This window comes from Euprymna scolopes, chromosome 22, assembly GCF_053919585.1.
Source record: "Euprymna scolopes isolate OS-2025 chromosome 22, ASM5391958v1, whole genome shotgun sequence".
Taxonomy (NCBI): Eukaryota; Metazoa; Mollusca; class Cephalopoda; order Sepiida; family Sepiolidae; genus Euprymna; species Euprymna scolopes.
Genome location: NC_136503.1, coordinates 3,750,523 through 3,766,017, shown reverse-complemented (window position 1 = coordinate 3,766,017; position 15,495 = coordinate 3,750,523). Strand labels below are relative to the sequence as shown.

The 15,495-nt window shown below is 34.8% G+C and overlaps 61 non-coding genes across 61 annotated transcripts; all 61 read left to right on the top strand.

Moving 5' to 3' along the window:
* Positions 1–99: 99 nt before the first annotated feature.
* Positions 100–173, top strand: Trnai-aau (transfer RNA isoleucine (anticodon AAU)). The gene has a single exon. It is a non-coding gene; the product is annotated as a tRNA-Ile (tRNA).
* Positions 174–340: 167 nt separating this feature from the next.
* On the top strand, positions 341–414 carry Trnai-aau (transfer RNA isoleucine (anticodon AAU)). Its single transcript has one exon. It is a non-coding gene; the product is annotated as a tRNA-Ile (tRNA).
* Positions 415–582: 168 nt separating this feature from the next.
* Positions 583–656, top strand: Trnai-aau (transfer RNA isoleucine (anticodon AAU)). Its single transcript has one exon. It is a non-coding gene; the product is annotated as a tRNA-Ile (tRNA).
* Positions 657–824: 168 nt separating this feature from the next.
* On the top strand, positions 825–898 carry Trnai-aau (transfer RNA isoleucine (anticodon AAU)). Its single transcript has one exon. It is a non-coding gene; the product is annotated as a tRNA-Ile (tRNA).
* A 169-nt stretch (positions 899–1,067) lies between these two features.
* Trnai-aau (transfer RNA isoleucine (anticodon AAU)) lies at positions 1,068–1,141 on the top strand. Its single transcript has one exon. It is a non-coding gene; the product is annotated as a tRNA-Ile (tRNA).
* A 168-nt stretch (positions 1,142–1,309) lies between these two features.
* Trnai-aau (transfer RNA isoleucine (anticodon AAU)) lies at positions 1,310–1,383 on the top strand. Its single transcript has one exon. It is a non-coding gene; the product is annotated as a tRNA-Ile (tRNA).
* Positions 1,384–1,550: 167 nt separating this feature from the next.
* Trnai-aau (transfer RNA isoleucine (anticodon AAU)) lies at positions 1,551–1,624 on the top strand. The gene has a single exon. It is a non-coding gene; the product is annotated as a tRNA-Ile (tRNA).
* Positions 1,625–1,792: 168 nt separating this feature from the next.
* Trnai-aau (transfer RNA isoleucine (anticodon AAU)) lies at positions 1,793–1,866 on the top strand. Its single transcript has one exon. It is a non-coding gene; the product is annotated as a tRNA-Ile (tRNA).
* A 167-nt stretch (positions 1,867–2,033) lies between these two features.
* On the top strand, positions 2,034–2,107 carry Trnai-aau (transfer RNA isoleucine (anticodon AAU)). The gene has a single exon. It is a non-coding gene; the product is annotated as a tRNA-Ile (tRNA).
* Positions 2,108–2,275: 168 nt separating this feature from the next.
* Positions 2,276–2,349, top strand: Trnai-aau (transfer RNA isoleucine (anticodon AAU)). Its single transcript has one exon. It is a non-coding gene; the product is annotated as a tRNA-Ile (tRNA).
* Positions 2,350–2,517: 168 nt separating this feature from the next.
* On the top strand, positions 2,518–2,591 carry Trnai-aau (transfer RNA isoleucine (anticodon AAU)). Its single transcript has one exon. It is a non-coding gene; the product is annotated as a tRNA-Ile (tRNA).
* Positions 2,592–2,760: 169 nt separating this feature from the next.
* Positions 2,761–2,834, top strand: Trnai-aau (transfer RNA isoleucine (anticodon AAU)). Its single transcript has one exon. It is a non-coding gene; the product is annotated as a tRNA-Ile (tRNA).
* Positions 2,835–3,002: 168 nt separating this feature from the next.
* On the top strand, positions 3,003–3,076 carry Trnai-aau (transfer RNA isoleucine (anticodon AAU)). Its single transcript has one exon. It is a non-coding gene; the product is annotated as a tRNA-Ile (tRNA).
* A 167-nt stretch (positions 3,077–3,243) lies between these two features.
* On the top strand, positions 3,244–3,317 carry Trnai-aau (transfer RNA isoleucine (anticodon AAU)). Its single transcript has one exon. It is a non-coding gene; the product is annotated as a tRNA-Ile (tRNA).
* Positions 3,318–3,485: 168 nt separating this feature from the next.
* On the top strand, positions 3,486–3,559 carry Trnai-aau (transfer RNA isoleucine (anticodon AAU)). Its single transcript has one exon. It is a non-coding gene; the product is annotated as a tRNA-Ile (tRNA).
* Positions 3,560–3,728: 169 nt separating this feature from the next.
* Trnai-aau (transfer RNA isoleucine (anticodon AAU)) lies at positions 3,729–3,802 on the top strand. The gene has a single exon. It is a non-coding gene; the product is annotated as a tRNA-Ile (tRNA).
* A 168-nt stretch (positions 3,803–3,970) lies between these two features.
* Positions 3,971–4,044, top strand: Trnai-aau (transfer RNA isoleucine (anticodon AAU)). The gene has a single exon. It is a non-coding gene; the product is annotated as a tRNA-Ile (tRNA).
* A 168-nt stretch (positions 4,045–4,212) lies between these two features.
* Positions 4,213–4,286, top strand: Trnai-aau (transfer RNA isoleucine (anticodon AAU)). Its single transcript has one exon. It is a non-coding gene; the product is annotated as a tRNA-Ile (tRNA).
* A 167-nt stretch (positions 4,287–4,453) lies between these two features.
* Positions 4,454–4,527, top strand: Trnai-aau (transfer RNA isoleucine (anticodon AAU)). Its single transcript has one exon. It is a non-coding gene; the product is annotated as a tRNA-Ile (tRNA).
* Positions 4,528–4,695: 168 nt separating this feature from the next.
* Positions 4,696–4,769, top strand: Trnai-aau (transfer RNA isoleucine (anticodon AAU)). Its single transcript has one exon. It is a non-coding gene; the product is annotated as a tRNA-Ile (tRNA).
* Positions 4,770–4,937: 168 nt separating this feature from the next.
* Trnai-aau (transfer RNA isoleucine (anticodon AAU)) lies at positions 4,938–5,011 on the top strand. The gene has a single exon. It is a non-coding gene; the product is annotated as a tRNA-Ile (tRNA).
* A 168-nt stretch (positions 5,012–5,179) lies between these two features.
* On the top strand, positions 5,180–5,253 carry Trnai-aau (transfer RNA isoleucine (anticodon AAU)). Its single transcript has one exon. It is a non-coding gene; the product is annotated as a tRNA-Ile (tRNA).
* A 168-nt stretch (positions 5,254–5,421) lies between these two features.
* Positions 5,422–5,495, top strand: Trnai-aau (transfer RNA isoleucine (anticodon AAU)). The gene has a single exon. It is a non-coding gene; the product is annotated as a tRNA-Ile (tRNA).
* Positions 5,496–5,663: 168 nt separating this feature from the next.
* Positions 5,664–5,737, top strand: Trnai-aau (transfer RNA isoleucine (anticodon AAU)). Its single transcript has one exon. It is a non-coding gene; the product is annotated as a tRNA-Ile (tRNA).
* Positions 5,738–5,906: 169 nt separating this feature from the next.
* Trnai-aau (transfer RNA isoleucine (anticodon AAU)) lies at positions 5,907–5,983 on the top strand. Its single transcript has one exon. It is a non-coding gene; the product is annotated as a tRNA-Ile (tRNA).
* A 165-nt stretch (positions 5,984–6,148) lies between these two features.
* Trnai-aau (transfer RNA isoleucine (anticodon AAU)) lies at positions 6,149–6,222 on the top strand. Its single transcript has one exon. It is a non-coding gene; the product is annotated as a tRNA-Ile (tRNA).
* Positions 6,223–6,389: 167 nt separating this feature from the next.
* On the top strand, positions 6,390–6,463 carry Trnai-aau (transfer RNA isoleucine (anticodon AAU)). The gene has a single exon. It is a non-coding gene; the product is annotated as a tRNA-Ile (tRNA).
* A 168-nt stretch (positions 6,464–6,631) lies between these two features.
* On the top strand, positions 6,632–6,705 carry Trnai-aau (transfer RNA isoleucine (anticodon AAU)). Its single transcript has one exon. It is a non-coding gene; the product is annotated as a tRNA-Ile (tRNA).
* Positions 6,706–6,873: 168 nt separating this feature from the next.
* Positions 6,874–6,947, top strand: Trnai-aau (transfer RNA isoleucine (anticodon AAU)). The gene has a single exon. It is a non-coding gene; the product is annotated as a tRNA-Ile (tRNA).
* Positions 6,948–7,115: 168 nt separating this feature from the next.
* On the top strand, positions 7,116–7,189 carry Trnai-aau (transfer RNA isoleucine (anticodon AAU)). The gene has a single exon. It is a non-coding gene; the product is annotated as a tRNA-Ile (tRNA).
* A 411-nt stretch (positions 7,190–7,600) lies between these two features.
* Positions 7,601–7,674, top strand: Trnai-aau (transfer RNA isoleucine (anticodon AAU)). The gene has a single exon. It is a non-coding gene; the product is annotated as a tRNA-Ile (tRNA).
* Positions 7,675–7,842: 168 nt separating this feature from the next.
* Positions 7,843–7,916, top strand: Trnai-aau (transfer RNA isoleucine (anticodon AAU)). The gene has a single exon. It is a non-coding gene; the product is annotated as a tRNA-Ile (tRNA).
* A 168-nt stretch (positions 7,917–8,084) lies between these two features.
* Positions 8,085–8,158, top strand: Trnai-aau (transfer RNA isoleucine (anticodon AAU)). Its single transcript has one exon. It is a non-coding gene; the product is annotated as a tRNA-Ile (tRNA).
* Positions 8,159–8,568: 410 nt separating this feature from the next.
* Trnai-aau (transfer RNA isoleucine (anticodon AAU)) lies at positions 8,569–8,642 on the top strand. The gene has a single exon. It is a non-coding gene; the product is annotated as a tRNA-Ile (tRNA).
* A 168-nt stretch (positions 8,643–8,810) lies between these two features.
* On the top strand, positions 8,811–8,884 carry Trnai-aau (transfer RNA isoleucine (anticodon AAU)). The gene has a single exon. It is a non-coding gene; the product is annotated as a tRNA-Ile (tRNA).
* A 168-nt stretch (positions 8,885–9,052) lies between these two features.
* On the top strand, positions 9,053–9,126 carry Trnai-aau (transfer RNA isoleucine (anticodon AAU)). The gene has a single exon. It is a non-coding gene; the product is annotated as a tRNA-Ile (tRNA).
* A 168-nt stretch (positions 9,127–9,294) lies between these two features.
* Trnai-aau (transfer RNA isoleucine (anticodon AAU)) lies at positions 9,295–9,368 on the top strand. The gene has a single exon. It is a non-coding gene; the product is annotated as a tRNA-Ile (tRNA).
* A 168-nt stretch (positions 9,369–9,536) lies between these two features.
* Trnai-aau (transfer RNA isoleucine (anticodon AAU)) lies at positions 9,537–9,610 on the top strand. The gene has a single exon. It is a non-coding gene; the product is annotated as a tRNA-Ile (tRNA).
* Positions 9,611–9,778: 168 nt separating this feature from the next.
* Trnai-aau (transfer RNA isoleucine (anticodon AAU)) lies at positions 9,779–9,852 on the top strand. Its single transcript has one exon. It is a non-coding gene; the product is annotated as a tRNA-Ile (tRNA).
* Positions 9,853–10,020: 168 nt separating this feature from the next.
* Positions 10,021–10,094, top strand: Trnai-aau (transfer RNA isoleucine (anticodon AAU)). Its single transcript has one exon. It is a non-coding gene; the product is annotated as a tRNA-Ile (tRNA).
* Positions 10,095–10,262: 168 nt separating this feature from the next.
* On the top strand, positions 10,263–10,336 carry Trnai-aau (transfer RNA isoleucine (anticodon AAU)). The gene has a single exon. It is a non-coding gene; the product is annotated as a tRNA-Ile (tRNA).
* Positions 10,337–10,504: 168 nt separating this feature from the next.
* Positions 10,505–10,578, top strand: Trnai-aau (transfer RNA isoleucine (anticodon AAU)). The gene has a single exon. It is a non-coding gene; the product is annotated as a tRNA-Ile (tRNA).
* Positions 10,579–10,746: 168 nt separating this feature from the next.
* Positions 10,747–10,820, top strand: Trnai-aau (transfer RNA isoleucine (anticodon AAU)). The gene has a single exon. It is a non-coding gene; the product is annotated as a tRNA-Ile (tRNA).
* A 168-nt stretch (positions 10,821–10,988) lies between these two features.
* Trnai-aau (transfer RNA isoleucine (anticodon AAU)) lies at positions 10,989–11,062 on the top strand. Its single transcript has one exon. It is a non-coding gene; the product is annotated as a tRNA-Ile (tRNA).
* A 168-nt stretch (positions 11,063–11,230) lies between these two features.
* On the top strand, positions 11,231–11,304 carry Trnai-uau (transfer RNA isoleucine (anticodon UAU)). Its single transcript has one exon. It is a non-coding gene; the product is annotated as a tRNA-Ile (tRNA).
* Positions 11,305–11,472: 168 nt separating this feature from the next.
* On the top strand, positions 11,473–11,546 carry Trnai-aau (transfer RNA isoleucine (anticodon AAU)). The gene has a single exon. It is a non-coding gene; the product is annotated as a tRNA-Ile (tRNA).
* Positions 11,547–11,714: 168 nt separating this feature from the next.
* On the top strand, positions 11,715–11,788 carry Trnai-aau (transfer RNA isoleucine (anticodon AAU)). Its single transcript has one exon. It is a non-coding gene; the product is annotated as a tRNA-Ile (tRNA).
* A 169-nt stretch (positions 11,789–11,957) lies between these two features.
* Trnai-aau (transfer RNA isoleucine (anticodon AAU)) lies at positions 11,958–12,031 on the top strand. Its single transcript has one exon. It is a non-coding gene; the product is annotated as a tRNA-Ile (tRNA).
* A 169-nt stretch (positions 12,032–12,200) lies between these two features.
* On the top strand, positions 12,201–12,274 carry Trnai-aau (transfer RNA isoleucine (anticodon AAU)). Its single transcript has one exon. It is a non-coding gene; the product is annotated as a tRNA-Ile (tRNA).
* Positions 12,275–12,441: 167 nt separating this feature from the next.
* Trnai-aau (transfer RNA isoleucine (anticodon AAU)) lies at positions 12,442–12,515 on the top strand. The gene has a single exon. It is a non-coding gene; the product is annotated as a tRNA-Ile (tRNA).
* A 168-nt stretch (positions 12,516–12,683) lies between these two features.
* On the top strand, positions 12,684–12,757 carry Trnai-aau (transfer RNA isoleucine (anticodon AAU)). The gene has a single exon. It is a non-coding gene; the product is annotated as a tRNA-Ile (tRNA).
* A 167-nt stretch (positions 12,758–12,924) lies between these two features.
* On the top strand, positions 12,925–12,998 carry Trnai-aau (transfer RNA isoleucine (anticodon AAU)). Its single transcript has one exon. It is a non-coding gene; the product is annotated as a tRNA-Ile (tRNA).
* A 409-nt stretch (positions 12,999–13,407) lies between these two features.
* On the top strand, positions 13,408–13,481 carry Trnai-aau (transfer RNA isoleucine (anticodon AAU)). The gene has a single exon. It is a non-coding gene; the product is annotated as a tRNA-Ile (tRNA).
* Positions 13,482–13,648: 167 nt separating this feature from the next.
* Positions 13,649–13,722, top strand: Trnai-aau (transfer RNA isoleucine (anticodon AAU)). Its single transcript has one exon. It is a non-coding gene; the product is annotated as a tRNA-Ile (tRNA).
* Positions 13,723–13,890: 168 nt separating this feature from the next.
* Trnai-aau (transfer RNA isoleucine (anticodon AAU)) lies at positions 13,891–13,964 on the top strand. The gene has a single exon. It is a non-coding gene; the product is annotated as a tRNA-Ile (tRNA).
* Positions 13,965–14,134: 170 nt separating this feature from the next.
* Trnai-aau (transfer RNA isoleucine (anticodon AAU)) lies at positions 14,135–14,208 on the top strand. The gene has a single exon. It is a non-coding gene; the product is annotated as a tRNA-Ile (tRNA).
* Positions 14,209–14,376: 168 nt separating this feature from the next.
* On the top strand, positions 14,377–14,450 carry Trnai-aau (transfer RNA isoleucine (anticodon AAU)). The gene has a single exon. It is a non-coding gene; the product is annotated as a tRNA-Ile (tRNA).
* Positions 14,451–14,618: 168 nt separating this feature from the next.
* On the top strand, positions 14,619–14,692 carry Trnai-aau (transfer RNA isoleucine (anticodon AAU)). Its single transcript has one exon. It is a non-coding gene; the product is annotated as a tRNA-Ile (tRNA).
* A 168-nt stretch (positions 14,693–14,860) lies between these two features.
* On the top strand, positions 14,861–14,934 carry Trnai-aau (transfer RNA isoleucine (anticodon AAU)). The gene has a single exon. It is a non-coding gene; the product is annotated as a tRNA-Ile (tRNA).
* A 168-nt stretch (positions 14,935–15,102) lies between these two features.
* On the top strand, positions 15,103–15,176 carry Trnai-aau (transfer RNA isoleucine (anticodon AAU)). The gene has a single exon. It is a non-coding gene; the product is annotated as a tRNA-Ile (tRNA).
* A 168-nt stretch (positions 15,177–15,344) lies between these two features.
* On the top strand, positions 15,345–15,418 carry Trnai-aau (transfer RNA isoleucine (anticodon AAU)). Its single transcript has one exon. It is a non-coding gene; the product is annotated as a tRNA-Ile (tRNA).
* Positions 15,419–15,495: the final 77 nt, after the last annotated feature.

The following is a 15,495-nucleotide window of genomic DNA, read 5'->3' as shown; positions in this document are numbered from 1 at the left end:
AAATAAGTGAAATGTCATAAAAATAAGTTCGTTTTAGATAGTTTTGATAAGTAAATCATAATCCAAAAAATTTAATAAATAAAGAAAATGCCACGTGTCGGCCGGTTAGCTCAGTTGGTTAGAGCGTCGTGCTAATAACGCGAATGTCGTGGGTTCGATCCCCATACTGGCCATCATTTGCTGTATTTTGCTACAGGAAGCAAATGATTTTAATGAATAACAAAGCATAATCCAACGGAAAGAAATAAGTGAAATGTCATAAAAATAAGTTCGTTTTAGATAGTTTTGATAAGTAAATCATAATAAAAAAATTTAATAAATAAAGAAAATGCCACGTGTCGGCCGGTTAGCTCAGTTGGTTAGAGCGTCGTGCTAATAACGCGAATGTCGTGGGTTCGATCCCCATACTGGCCATCATTTGCTGTATTTTGCTACAGGAAGCAAATGATTTTAATGAATAACAAAGCATAATCCAACGGAAAGAAATAAGCGAAATGTCATAAAAATAAGTTCGTTTTAGATAGTTTTGATAAGTAAATAATAATAAAAAAAATTTAATAAATAAAGAAAATGCCACGTGTCGGCCGGTTAGCTCAGTTGGTTAGAGCATCGTGCTAATAACGCGAATGTCGTGGGTTCGATCCCCATACTGGCCATCATTTGCGGTATTCTGCTACACGAAGCAAATGATTTTAATGAATAACAAAGCATAATCCAACGGAAAGAAATAAGTGACATGAAATAAAAATAAGTTCGTTTTAGATAGTTTTGATAAGTACATCATAATCCGAAAAATTTAATGAATAAAGAATATGCCACGTGTCGGCCGGTTAGCTCAGTTGGTTAGAGCGTCGTGCTAATAACGCGAATGTCGTGGGTTCGATCCCCATACTGGCCATCATTTGCTGTATTTTGCTACAGGAAGCAAATGATTTTAATGAATAACAAAGCATAATCCAACGGAAAGAAATAAGGTAAATGTCATAAAAATAAGTTCGTTTTAGATAGTTTTGATAAGTAAATAATAATAAAAAAAAATTTAATAAATAAAGAAAATGCCACGTGTCGGCCGGTTAGCTCAGTTGGTTAGAGCATCGTGCTAATAACGCGAATGTCGTGGGTTCGATCCCCATACTGGCCATCATTTGCTGTATTTTGCTACACGAAGAAAATGATTTTAATGAATAACAAAGCATAATCCAACGGAAAGAAATAAGTGAAATGTCATAAAAATAAGTTCGTTTTAGATAGTTTTGATAAGTAAATCATAATCCAAAAAATTTAATAAATAAAGAAAATGCCACGTGTCGGCCGGTTAGCTAAGTTGGTTAGAGCGTCGTGCTAATAACGCGAATGTCGTGGGTTCGATCCCCATACTGGCCATCATTTGCTGTATTTTGCTACAGGAAGCAAATGATTTTAATGAATAACAAAGCATAATCCAACGGAAAGAAATAAGTGAAATGTCATAAAAATAAGTTCGTTTTAGATAGTTTTGATAAGTAAATCATAATAAAAAAATTTAATAAATAAAGAAAATGCCACGTGTCGGCCGGTTAGCTCAGTTGGTTAGAGCGTCGTGCTAATAACGCGAATGTCGTGGGTTCGATCCCCATACTGGCCATCATTTGCTGTATTTTGCTACAGGAAGCACATGATTTTAATGAATAACAAAGCATAATCCAACGGAAAGAAATAAGTGAAATGTCATAAAAATAAGTTCGTTTTAGATAGTTTTGATAAGTAAATCATAATCCAAAAAATTTAATAAATAAAGAAAATGCCACGTGTCGGCCGGTTAGCTCAGTTGGTTAGAGCGTCGTGCTAATAACGCGAATGTCGTGGGTTCGATCCCCATACTGGCCATCATTTGCTGTATTTTGCTACAGGAAGCAAATGATTTTAATGAATAACAAAGCATAATCCAACGGAAAGAAATAAGTGAAATGTCATAAAAATAAGTTCGTTTTAGATAGTTTTGATAAGTAAATCATAATAAAAAAATTTAATAAATAAAGAAAATGCCACGTGTCGGCCGGTTAGCTCAGTTGGTTAGAGCGTCGTGCTAATAACGCGAATGTCGTGGGTTCGATCCCCATACTGGCCATCATTTGCTGTATTTTGCTACAGGAAGCAAATGATTTTAATGAATAACAAAGCATAATCCAACGGAAAGAAATAAGCGAAATGTCATAAAAATAAGTTCGTTTTAGATAGTTTTGATAAGTAAATAATAATAAAAAAAATTTAATAAATAAAGAAAATGCCACGTGTCGGCCGGTTAGCTCAGTTGGTTAGAGCATCGTGCTAATAACGCGAATGTCGTGGGTTCGATCCCCATACTGGCCATCATTTGCGGTATTCTGCTACACGAAGCAAATGATTTTAATGAATAACAAAGCATAATCCAACGGAAAGAAATAAGTGACATGAAATAAAAATAAGTTCGTTTTAGATAGTTTTGATAAGTACATCATAATCCGAAAAATTTAATGAATAAAGAATATGCCACGTGTCGGCCGGTTAGCTCAGTTGGTTAGAGCGTCGTGCTAATAACGCGAATGTCGTGGGTTCGATCCCCATACTGGCCATCATTTGCTGTATTTTGCTACAGGAAGCAAATGATTTTAATGAATAACAAAGCATAATCCAACGGAAAGAAATAAGGTAAATGTCATAAAAATAAGTTCGTTTTAGATAGTTTTGATAAGTAAATAATAATAAAAAAAAATTTAATAAATAAAGAAAATGCCACGTGTCGGCCGGTTAGCTCAGTTGGTTAGAGCATCGTGCTAATAACGCGAATGTCGTGGGTTCGATCCCCATACTGGCCATCATTTGCTGTATTTTGCTACACGAAGAAAATGATTTTAATGAATAACAAAGCATAATCCAACGGAAAGAAATAAGTGAAATGTCATAAAAATAAGTTCGTTTTAGATAGTTTTGATAAGTAAATCATAATCCAAAAAATTTAATAAATAAAGAAAATGCCACGTGTCGGCCGGTTAGCTAAGTTGGTTAGAGCGTCGTGCTAATAACGCGAATGTCGTGGGTTCGATCCCCATACTGGCCATCATTTGCTGTATTTTGCTACAGGAAGCAAATGATTTTAATGAATAACAAAGCATAATCCAACGGAAAGAAATAAGTGAAATGTCATAAAAATAAGTTCGTTTTAGATAGTTTTGATAAGTAAATCATAATAAAAAAATTTAATAAATAAAGAAAATGCCACGTGTCGGCCGGTTAGCTCAGTTGGTTAGAGCGTCGTGCTAATAACGCGAATGTCGTGGGTTCGATCCCCATACTGGCCATCATTTGCTGTATTTTGCTACAGGAAGCACATGATTTTAATGAATAACAAAGCATAATCCAACGGAAAGAAATAAGTGAAATGTCATAAAAATAAGTTCGTTTTAGATAGTTTTGATAAGTAAATCATAATCCAAACAATTTAATAAATAAAGAAAATGCCACGTGTCGGCCGGTTAGCTCAGTTGGTTAGAGCGTCGTGCTAATAACGCGAATGTCGTGGGTTCGATCCCCATACTGGCCATCATTGGCTGTATTTTGCTACACGAAGCAACTGATTTTAATGAATAACAAAGCATAATCCAACGGAAAGAAATAAGTGAAATGTCATAAAAATAAGTTCGTTTTAGATAGTTTTGATAAGTAAATAATAATAAAAAAAAATTTAATAAATAAAGAAAATGCCACGTGTCGGCCGGTTAGCTCAGTTGGTTAGAGCGTCGTGCTAATAACGCGAATGTCGTGGGTTCGATCCCCATACTGGCCATCATTTGCTGTATTTTGCTACAGGAAGCAAATGATTTTAATGAATAACAAAGCATAATCCAACGGAAAGAAATAAGTGAAATGTCATAAAAATAAGTTCGTTTTAGATAGTTTTGATAAGTAAATCATAATCCAAAACATTTAATAAATAAAGAATATTCCACGTGTCGGCCGGTTAGCTCAGTTGGTTAGAGCGTCGTGCTAATAACGCGAATGTCGTGGGTTCGATCCCCATACTGGCCATCATTGGCTGCATTTTGCTACAGGAAGCAAATGATTTTAATGAATAACAAAGCATAATCCAACGGAAAGACATAAGTGAAATGTCATAAAAATAAGTTCGTTTTAGATAGTTTTGATAAGTAAATCATAATCCAAAAAATTTAATAAATAAAGAAAATGCCACGTGTCGGCCGGTTAGCTCAGTTGGTTAGAGCGTCGTGCTAATAACGCGAATGTCGTGGGTTCGATCCCCATACTGGCCATCATTTGCTGTATTTTGCTACAGGAAGCAAATGATTTTAATGAATAACAAAGCATAATCCAACGGAAAGAAATAAGTGAAATGTCATAAAAATAAGTTCGTTTTAGATAGTTTTGATAAGTAAATCATAATAAAAAAATTTAATAAATAAAGAAAATGCCACGTGTCGGCCGGTTAGCTCAGTTGGTTAGAGCGTCGTGCTAATAACGCGAATGTCGTGGGTTCGATCCCCATACTGGCCATCATTTGCTGTATTTTGCTACAGGAAGCAAATGATTTTAATGAATAACAAAGCATAATCCAACGGAAAGAAATAAGCGAAATGTCATAAAAATAAGTTCGTTTTAGATAGTTTTGATAAGTAAATAATAATAAAAAAAATTTAATAAATAAAGAAAATGCCACGTGTCGGTCGGTTAGCTCAGTTGGTTAGAGCGTCGTGCTAATAACGCGAATGTCGTGGGTTCGATCCCCATACTGGCCATCATTTGCTGTATTTTGCTACAGGAAGCACATGATTTTAATGAATAACAAAGCATAATCCAACGGAAAGAAATAAGTGAAATGTCATAAAAATAAGTTCGTTTTAGATAGTTTTGATAAGTAAATCATAATCCAAACAATTTAATAAATAAAGAATATTCCACGTGTCGGCCGGTTAGCTCAGTTGGTTAGAGCGTCGTGCTAATAACGCGAATGTCGTGGGTTCGATCCCCATACTGGCCATCATTTGCTGTATTTTGCTACAGGAAGCAAATGATTTTAATGAATAACAAAGCATAATCCAACGGAAAGAAATAAGTGAAATGTAATAAAAATAAGTTCGTTTTAGATAGTTTTGATAAGTACATCATAATCAGAAAAATGTAATAAATAAAGAAAATGCCACGTGTCGGCCGGTTAGCTCAGTTGGTTAGAGCGTCGTGCTAATAACGCGAATGTCGTGGGTTCGAACACCATACTGGCCATCATTTGCTGTATTTTGCTACAGGAAGCAAATGATTTTAATGAATAACAAAGCATATTCCAACGGAAAGAAATAAGTGAAATGTCATAAAAATAAGTTCGTTTTAGATAGTTTTGATAAGTAAATCATAATCCAAAAAATTTAATAAATAAAGAAAATGCCACGTGTCGGCCGGTTAGCTCAGTTGGTTAGAGCGTCGTGCTAATAACGCGAATGTCGTGGGTTCGATCCCCATACTGGCCATCATTTGCTGTATTTTGCTACAGGAAGCAAATGATTTTAATGAATAACAAAGCATAATCCAACGGAAAGAAATAAGTGAAATGTCATAAAAATAAGTTCGTTTTAGATAGTTTTGATAAGTAAATCATAATCCAAAAAATTTAATAAATAAAGAAAATGCCACGTGTCGGCCGGTTAGCTCAGTTGGTTAGAGCGTCGTGCTAATAACGCGAATGTCGTGGGTTCGATCCCCATACTGGCCATCATTTGCTGTATTTTGCTACACGAAGCAACTGATTTTAATGAATAACAAAGCATAATCCAACGGAAAGAAATAAGTGAAATGTCATAAAAATAAGTTCGTTTTAGATAGTTTTGATAAGTAAATAATAATAAAAAAAAATTTAATAAATAAAGAAAATGCCACGTGTCGGCCGGTTAGCTCAGTTGGTTAGAGCATCGTGCTAATAACGCGAATGTCGTGGGTTCGATCCCCATACTGGCACTCATTTGCTGTATTTTGCTACACGAAGAAAATGATTTTAATGAATAACAAAGCATAATCCAACGGAAAGAAATAAGTGAAATGTCATAAAAATAAGTTCGTTTTAGATAGTTTTGATAAGTAAATCATAATCCAAAAAATTTAATAAATAAAGAAAATGCCACGTGTCGGCCGGTTAGCTCAGTTGGTTAGAGCGTCGTGCTAATAACGCGAATGTCGTGGGTTCGATCCCCATACTGGCCATCATTTGCTGTATTTTGCTACAGGAAGCAAATGATTTTAATGAATAACAAAGCATAATCCAACGGAAAGAAATAAGTGAAATGTCATAAAAATAAGTTCGTTTTAGATAGTTTTGATAAGTAAATCATAATAAAAAAATTTAATAAATAAAGAAAATGCCACGTGTCGGCCGGTTAGCTCAGTTGGTTAGAGCGTCGTGCTAATAACGCGAATGTCGTGGGTTCGATCCCCATACTGGCCATCATTTGCTGTATTTTGCTACAGGAAGCACATGATTTTAATGAATAACAAAGCATAATCCAACGGAAAGAAATAAGTGAAATGTCATAAAAATAAGTTCGTTTTAGATAGTTTTGATAAGTACATCATAATCAGAAAAATTTAATAAATAAAGAAAACGCCACGTGTCGGCCGGTTAGCTCAGTTGGTTAGAGCGTCGTGCTAATAACGCGAATGTCGTGGGTTCGAACCCCATACTGGCCATCATTTGCTGTATTTTGCTACAGGAAGCAAATGATTTTAATGAATAACAAAGCATATTCCAACAGAAAGAAATAAGTGAAATGTCATAAAAATAAGTTCGTTTTAGATAGTTTTGATAAGTAAATCATAATCCAAAAAATTTAATAAATAAAGAAAATGCCACGTGTCGGCCGGTTAGCTCAGTTGGTTAGAGCGTCGTGCTAATAACGCGAATGTCGTGGGTTCGATCCCCATACTGGCCATCATTTGCTGTATTTTGCTACAGGAAGCAAATGATTTTAATGAATAACAAAGCATAATCCAACGGAAAGAAATAAGTGAAATGTCATAAAAATAAGTTCGTTTTAGATTGTTTTGATAAGTAAATAATAATCCAAAAAATTTAATAAATAAAGAAAATGCCACGTGTCGGCCGGTTAGCTCAGTTGGTTAGAGCGTCGTGCTAATAACGCGAATGTCGTGGGTTCGATCCCCATACTGGCCATCATTTGCTGTATTTTGCTACACGAAGCAACTGATTTTAATGAATAACAAAGCATAATCCAACGGAAAGAAATAAGTGAAATGTCATAAAAATAAGTTCGTTTTAGATAGTTTTGATAAGTAAACAATAATAAAAAAAAATTTAATAAATAAAGAAAATGCCACGTGTCGGCCGGTTAGCTCAGTTGGTTAGAGCATCGTGCTAATAACGCGAATGTCGTGGGTTCGATCACCATACTGGCACTCATTTGCTGTATTTTGCTACACGAAGAAAATGATTTTAATGAATAACAAAGCATAATCCAACGGAAAGAAATAAGTGAAATGTCATAAAAATAAGTTCGTTTTAGATAGTTTTGATAAGTAAATCATAATCCAAAAAATTTAATAAATAAAGAAAATGCCACGTGTCGGCCGGTTAGCTCAGTTGGTTAGAGCGTCGTGCTAATAACGCGAATGTCGTGGGTTCGATCCCCATACTGGCCATCATTTGCTGTATTTTGCTACAGGAAGCAAATGATTTTAATGAATAACAAAGCATAATCCAACGGAAAGAAATAAGTGAAATGTCATAAAAATAAGTTCGTTTTAGATAGTTTTGATAAGTAAATCATAATCCAAAAAATTTAATAAATAAAGAAAATGCCACGTGTCGGCCGGTTAGCTCAGTTGGTTAGAGCGTCGTGCTAATAACGCGAATGTCGTGGGTTCGATCCCCATACTGGCCATCATTTGCTGTATTTTGCTACAGGAAGCAAATGATTTTAATGAATAACAAAGCATAATCCAACGGAAAGAAATAAGTGAAATGTCATAAAAATAAGTTCGTTTTAGATAGTTTTGATAAGTAAATCATAATCCAAAAAATTTAATAAATAAAGAATATTCCACGTGTCGGCCGGTTAGCTCAGTTGGTAAGAGCGTCGTGCTAATAACGCGAATGTCGTGGGTTCGATCCCCATACTGGCCATCATTTGCTGTATTTTGCTACAGGAAGCAAATGATTTTAATGAATAACAAAGCAAAATCCAACGGAAAGAAATAAGTGAAATGTCATAAAAATGAGTTCGTTTTAGATAGTTTTGATAAGTAAATCATAATCCAAAAAATTTAATAAATAAAGAAAATGCCACGTGTCGGCCGGTTAGCTAAGTTGGTTAGAGCGTCGTGCTAATAACGCGAATGTCGCTGGTTCGATCCCCATACTGGCCATCATTTGCTGTATTTTGCTACAGGAAGCAAATGATTTTAATGAATAACAAAGCATAATCCAACGGAAAGAAATAAGTGAAATGTAATAAAAATAAGTTCGTTTTAGATAGTTTTGATAAGTTAATCATAATAAAAAAAATTTTATAAATAAAGAAAATGCCACGTGTCGGCCGGTTAGCTCAGTTGGTTAGAGCGTCGTGCTAATAACGCGAATGTCGTAGGTTCGATCCCCATACTGGCCAGCATTTGCTGTATTTTGCTACAGGAAGCAAATGATTTTAATGAATAACAAAGCATAATCCAACGGAAAGAAATAAGTGAAATGTCATAAAAATAAGTTCGTTTTAGATAGTTTTGATAAGTAAATCATAATCCAAAAAATTTAATAAATAAAGAAAATGCCACGTGTCGGCCGGTTAGCTCAGTTGGTTAGAGCGTCGTGCTAATAACGCGAATGTCGTGGGTTCGATCCCCATACTGGCCATCATTTCCTGTATTTTGCTACAGGAAGCACATGATTTTAATGAATAACAAAGCATAATCCAACGGAAAGAAATAAGTGAAATGTCATAAAAATAAGTTCGTTTTAGATAGGTTTGATAAGTAAATCATAATCCAAAAAATTTAATAAATAAAGAAAATGCCACGTGTCGGCCGGTTAGCTCAGTTGGTTAGAGCGTCGTGCTAATAACGCGAATGTCGTGGGTTCGATCCCCATACTGGCTATCATTTGCTGTATTTTGCTACACGAAGAAAATGATTTTAATGAATAACAAAGCATAATCCAACGGAAAGAAATAAGTGAAATGTAATAAAAATAAGTTCGTTTTAGATAGTTTTGATAAGTACATAATAATCCGAAAAATTTAATAAATAAAGAAAATGCCACGTGTCGGCCGGTTAGCTCAGTTGGTTAGAGCGTTGTGCTAATAACGCGAATATCGTGGGTTCGATCCCCATACTGGCCATCATTTGCTGTATTTTGCTACAGGAAGCAAATGATTTTAATGAATAACAAAGCATAATCCAACGGAAAGAAATAAGTGAAATGTCATAAAAATAAGTTCGTTTTAGATAGTTTTGATAAGTAAATCATAATCCAAAAAATTTAATAAATAAAGAATATTCCCCGTATCGGCCGGTTAGCTCAGTTGGTTAGAGCGTCGTGCTAATAACGCGAATGTTGTGGGTTCGATCCCTATACTGGCCATCATTTGCTGTATTTTGCTACAGGAAGCAAATGATTTTAATGAATAACAAAGCATAATCCAACGGAAAGAAATAAGTGAAATGTAACAAAAAAAAGTTCGTTTTAGATAGTTTTGAAAAGTAAATCATAATCCGAAAATTTTCATAAATAAAGAAAATGCCACGTGTCGGCCGGTTAGCTCAGTTGGTTAGAGCGTCGTGCTAATAACGCGAATGTCGTGGGTTCGATCCCCATACTGGCCATCATTTGCTGTATTTTGCTACAGGAAGCAACTGATTTTAATGAATAACAAAGCATAATCCAACGGAAAGAAATAAGTGAAATGTCATAAAAATAAGTTCGTTTTAGATAGTTTTGATAAGTAAATCATAATCCAAAAAATTTAATAAATAAAGAAAATGCCACGTGTCGGCCGGTTAGCTCAGTCGGTTAGAGCGTCGTGCTAATAACGCGAATGTCGTGGGTTCGATCCCCATACTGGCCATCATTTGCTGTATTTTTCTACACGAAGCAACTGATTTTAATGAATAACAAAGCATAATCCAACGGAAAGAAATTAGTGAAATGTCATAAAAATAAGTTCGTTTTAGATAGTTTTGATAAGTTAATCATAATAAAAAAAATTTAATAAAAAAAGAAAATGCCACGTGTCGGCCGGTTAGCTCAGTTGGTTAGAGCGTCGTGCTAATAACGCGAATGTCGTGGGTTCGATCCCCATACTGGCCATCATTTGCTGTATTTTGCTACAGGAAGCAAATGATTTTAATGAATAACAAAGCATAATCCAACGGAAAGAAATAAGTGAAATGTCATAAAAATAAGTTCGTTTTAGATAGTTTTGATAAGTAAATAATAATAAAAACAATTTAATAAATAAAGAAAATGCCACGTGTTGGCCGGTTAGCTCAGTTGGTTAGAGCGTCGTGCTAATAACGCGAATGTCGTGGGTTCGATCCCCATACTGGCCATCATTTGCTGTATTTTGCTACAGGAAGCAAATGATTTTAATGAATAACAAAGCATAATCCAACGGAAAGAAATAAGTGAAATGTCATAAAAATAAGTTCGTTTTAGATAGGTTTGATAAGTAAATCATAATCCAAAAAATTTAATAAATAAAGAAAATGCCACGTGTCGGCCGGTTAGCTCAGTTGGTTAGAGCGTCGTGCTAATAACGCGAATGTCGTGGGTTCGATCCCCATACTGGCCATCATTTGCTGTATTTTGCTACAGGAAGCAAATGATTTTAATGAATAACAAAGCTAAATCCAACGGAAAGAAATAAGTTAAATGTCATAAAAATAAGTTCGTTTTAGATAGTTTTGATAAGTAAATCATAATCCAAATAATTTAATAAATAAAGAATATTCCCCGTATCGGCCGGTTAGCTCAGTTGGTTAGAGCGTCGTGCTAATAACGCGAATGTCGTGGGTTCGATCCCCATACTGGCCATCATTTGCTGTATTTTGCTACAGGAAGCAAATGATTTTAATGAATAACAAAGCATAATCCAACGGAAAGAAATAAGTGAAATGTCATAAAAATAAGTTCGTTTTAGATAGTTTTGATAAGTACATAATAATCCGAAAAATTTAATAAATAAAGAAAATGCCACGTGTCGGCCGGTTAGCTCAGTAGGTTAGAGCGTGGTGCTTATAACGCGAATATCGTGGTTTCGATCCCCATACTGGCCATCATTTGCTGTATTTTGCTACAGGAAGCAAATGATTTTAATGAATAACAAAGCATAATCCAACGGAAAGAAATAAGTGAAATGTAATAAAAATAAGTTCGTTTTAGATAGTTTTGATAAGTAAATCATAATCCAAAAAATTTAATAAATAAAGAATATTCCACGTGTCGGCCGGTTAGCTCAGTTGGTTAGAGCGTCGTGCTAATAACGCGAATGTTGTGGGTTCGATCCCTATACTGGCCATCATGTGCTGTATTTTGCTACAGGAAGCAAATGATTTTAATGAATAACAAAGCATAATCCAACGGAAAGAAATAAATGAAATGTAACAAAAATAAGTTCGTTTTAGATAGTTTTGATAAGTACATCATAATCCTAAAATTTTCATAAATAAAGAAAATGCCACGTGTCGGCCGGTTAGCTCAGTTGGTTAGAGCGTCGTGCTAATAACGCGAATGTCGTGGGTTCGATCCCCATACTGGCCATCATTTGCTGTATGTTGCTACACGAAGAAAATGATTTTAATGAATAACAAAGCATAATCCAACGGAAAGAAATAAGAGAAATGTCATAAAAATAAGTTCGTTTTAGATGGTTTTGATAAGTAAATCATAATAAAAAAAAATTTAATAAATAAAGAAAATGCCACGTGTCGGCCGGTTAGCTCAGTTGGTTAGAGCGTCGTGCTAATAACGCGAATGTCGTGGGTTCGATCCCCATACTGGCCATCATTTGCTGTATTTTGCTACAGGAAGCAAATGATTTTAATGAATAACAAAGCATAATCCAACGGAAAGAAATAAGTGAAATGTCATAAAAATAAGTTCGTTTTAGATGGTTTTGATAAGTAAATCATAATAAAAAAAAATCTAATAAATAAAGAAAATGCCACGTGTCGGCCGGTTAGCTCAGTTGGTTAGAGCGTCGTGCTAATAACGCGAATGTCGTGGGTTCGATCCCCATACTGGCCATCATTAGCTGTATTTTGCTACAGGAAGCAAATGATTTTAATGAATAACAAAGCATAATCCAACGGAAAGAAATAAGTGAAATGTCATAAAAATAAGTTCGTTTTAGATAGTTTTGATAAGTAAATCATAATAAAAACATTTAATAAATAAAGAAAATGCCACGTGTCGGCCGGTTAGCTCAGTTGGTTAGAGCGTCGTGCTAATAACGCAAATGTCGTGGGTTCGATCCCCATACTGGCCATCATTTGCTGTATTTTGCTACAGGAAGCAAATGATTTTAATGAATAACAAAGCATAATCCAACGGAAAGAAATAAGTGAAATGTCATAAAAATAAGTTCGTTTTAGATAGTTTTGATAAGTAAATCATAATCCAAAAAATTTAATAAATAAAGAAAATGCCACGTGTCGGCCGGTTAGCTCAGTTGGTTAGAGCGTCGTGCTAATAACGCAAATGTCGTGGGTTCGATCCCCATACTGGCCATCATTTGCTGTATTTTGCTACAGGAAGCAAATGATTTTAATGAATAACAAAGCATAATCCAACGGAAAGAAATAAGTGAAATGTCATAAAAATAAGTTCGTTTTAGATAGTTTTGATAAGTAAATCATAATAAAAAAATTTAATAAATAAAGAAAATGCCACGTGTCGGCCGGTTAGCTCAGTTGGTTAGAGCGTCGTGCTAATAACGCGAATGTCGTGGGTTCGATCCCCATACTGGCCATCATTTGCTGTATTTTGCTACAGGAAGCAAATGATTTTAATGAATAACAAAGCATAATCCAACGGAAAGAAATAAGTGAAATGTCATAAAAATAAGTTCGTTTTAGATAGTTTTGATAAGTAAATCATAATCCAAAAAATTTAATAAATAAAGAAAATGCCACGTGTCGGCCGGTTAGCGCAGTTGGTTAGAGCGTCGTGCTAATAACGCGAATGTCGTGGGTTCGATCCCCATACTGGCCATCATTTGCTGTATTTGCTACAGGAAGCAAATGATTTTAATGAATAACAAAGCATAATCCAACGGAAAGAAATAAGTGAAATGTCATAAAAATAAGTTCGTTTTAGATAGTTTTGATAAGTAAATCATAATCCAAAAAATTTAATAAATAAAGAAAATGCCACGTGTCGGCCGGTTAGCTCAGTTGGTTAGAGCGTCGTGCTAATAACGCGAATGTCGTGGGTTCGATCCCCATACTGGCCATCATTTGCTGTATTTTGCTACACGAAGCAACTGATTTTAATGAATAACAAAGCATAATCCAACGGAAAGAAATAAGTGAAATGTCATAAAAATAAGTTCGTTTTAGATAGTTTTGATAAGTAAATCATAATAAAAAAATTTAATAAATAAAGAAAATGCCACGTGTCGGCCGGTTAGCTCAGTTGGTTAGAGCGTCGTGCTAATAACGCGAACGTCGTGGGTTCGATCCCCATACTGGCCATCATTTGCTGTATTTTGCTACACGAAGCAAATGATTTTAATGAATAACAAAGCATAATCAAACGGAAAGAAATAAGTGAAATGTAATAAAAATAAGTTCGTTTTAGATAGTTTTGATAAGTAAATCATAATCCAAACAGTTAAATAAATAAAGAATATTCCGCGTGTCGGCCGGTTAGCTCAGTTGGTTAGAGCGTCGTGCTAATAACGCGAATGTCGTGGGTTCGATCCCAATACTGGCCATCATTTGCTGTATTTTGCTACAGGAAGCAAATGATTTTAATGAATAACAAAGCATAATCCAACGGAAAGAAATAAGTGAAATGTCATAAAAATAAGTTCGTTTTAGATAGTTTTGATAAGTAAATCATAATAACAAAAAAATTAAATAAATAAAGAAAATGCCACGTGTAGGCCGGTTAGCTCAGTTGGTTAGAGCGTCGTGCTAATAACGCGAATGTCGTGGGTTCGATCCCCATACTGGCCATCATTTGCTGTATTTTGCTACAGGAAGCAAATGATTTTAAGGAATAACAAAGCATAATCCAACGGAAAGAAATAAGAGAAATGTCATAAAAATAAGTTCGTTTTAGATAGTTTTGATAAGTAAATCATAATCCAAAAAATTTAATAAATAAAGAAAATGCCACGTGTCGGCCGGTTAGCTCAGTTGGTTAGAGCGTCGTGCTAATAACGCGAATGTCGTGGGTTCGATCCCCATACTGGCCATCATTTGCTGTATTTTGCTACAGGAAGCAAATGATTTTAATGAATAACAAAGCATAATCCAACGGAAAGAAATAAGTGAAATGTCATAAAAATAAGTTCGTTTTAGATAGTTTTGATAAGTAAATCATAATCCAAAAAATTTAATAAATAAAGAAAATGCCACGTGTCGGCCGGTTAGCTCAGTTGGTTTGAGCGTCGTGCTAATAACGCGAATGTCGTGGGTTCGATCCCCATACTGGCCATCATTTGCTGTATTTTGCTACACGAAGCAACTGATTTTAATGAATAACAAAGCATAATCCAACGGAAAGAAATAAGTGAAATGTCATAAAAATAAGTTCGTTTTAGATAGTTTTGATAAGTAAATCATAATCCAAAAAATTTAATAAATAAAGAAAATGCCACGTGTCGGCCGGTTAGCTCAGTTGGTTAGAGCGTCGTGCTAATAACGCGAATGTCGTGGGTTCGATCCCTATACTGGCCATCATTTGCTGTATTTTGCTACAGGAAGCAAATGATTTTAATGAATAACAAAGCATAATCCAACGGAAAGAAATAAGTGAAATGTAATAAAAATAAGTTCGTTTTAGATAGTTTTGATAAGTTAATCATAATAAAAAAAATTAAATAAATAAAGAAAATGCCACGTGTCGGCCGGTTAGCTCAGTTGGTTAGAGCGTCGTGCTAATAACGCGAATGTCGTGGGTTCGATCCCCATACTGGCCATCATTTGCTGTATTTTGCTACAGGAAGCAAATGATTTTAAGGAATAACAAAGCATAATCCAACGGAAAGAAATAAGAGAAATGTCATAAAAATAAGTTCGTTTTAGATAGTTTTGATAAGTAAATCATAATCCAAAAAATTTAATAAATAAAGAAAATGCCACGTGTCGGCCGGTTAGCTCAGTTGGTTAGAGCGTCGTGCTAATAACGCGAATGTCGTGGGTTCGATCCCCATACTGGCTATCATTTGCTGTATTTTGCTACACGAAGAAAATGATTTTAATGAATAACAAAGCATAATCCAACGGAAAGAAATAAGT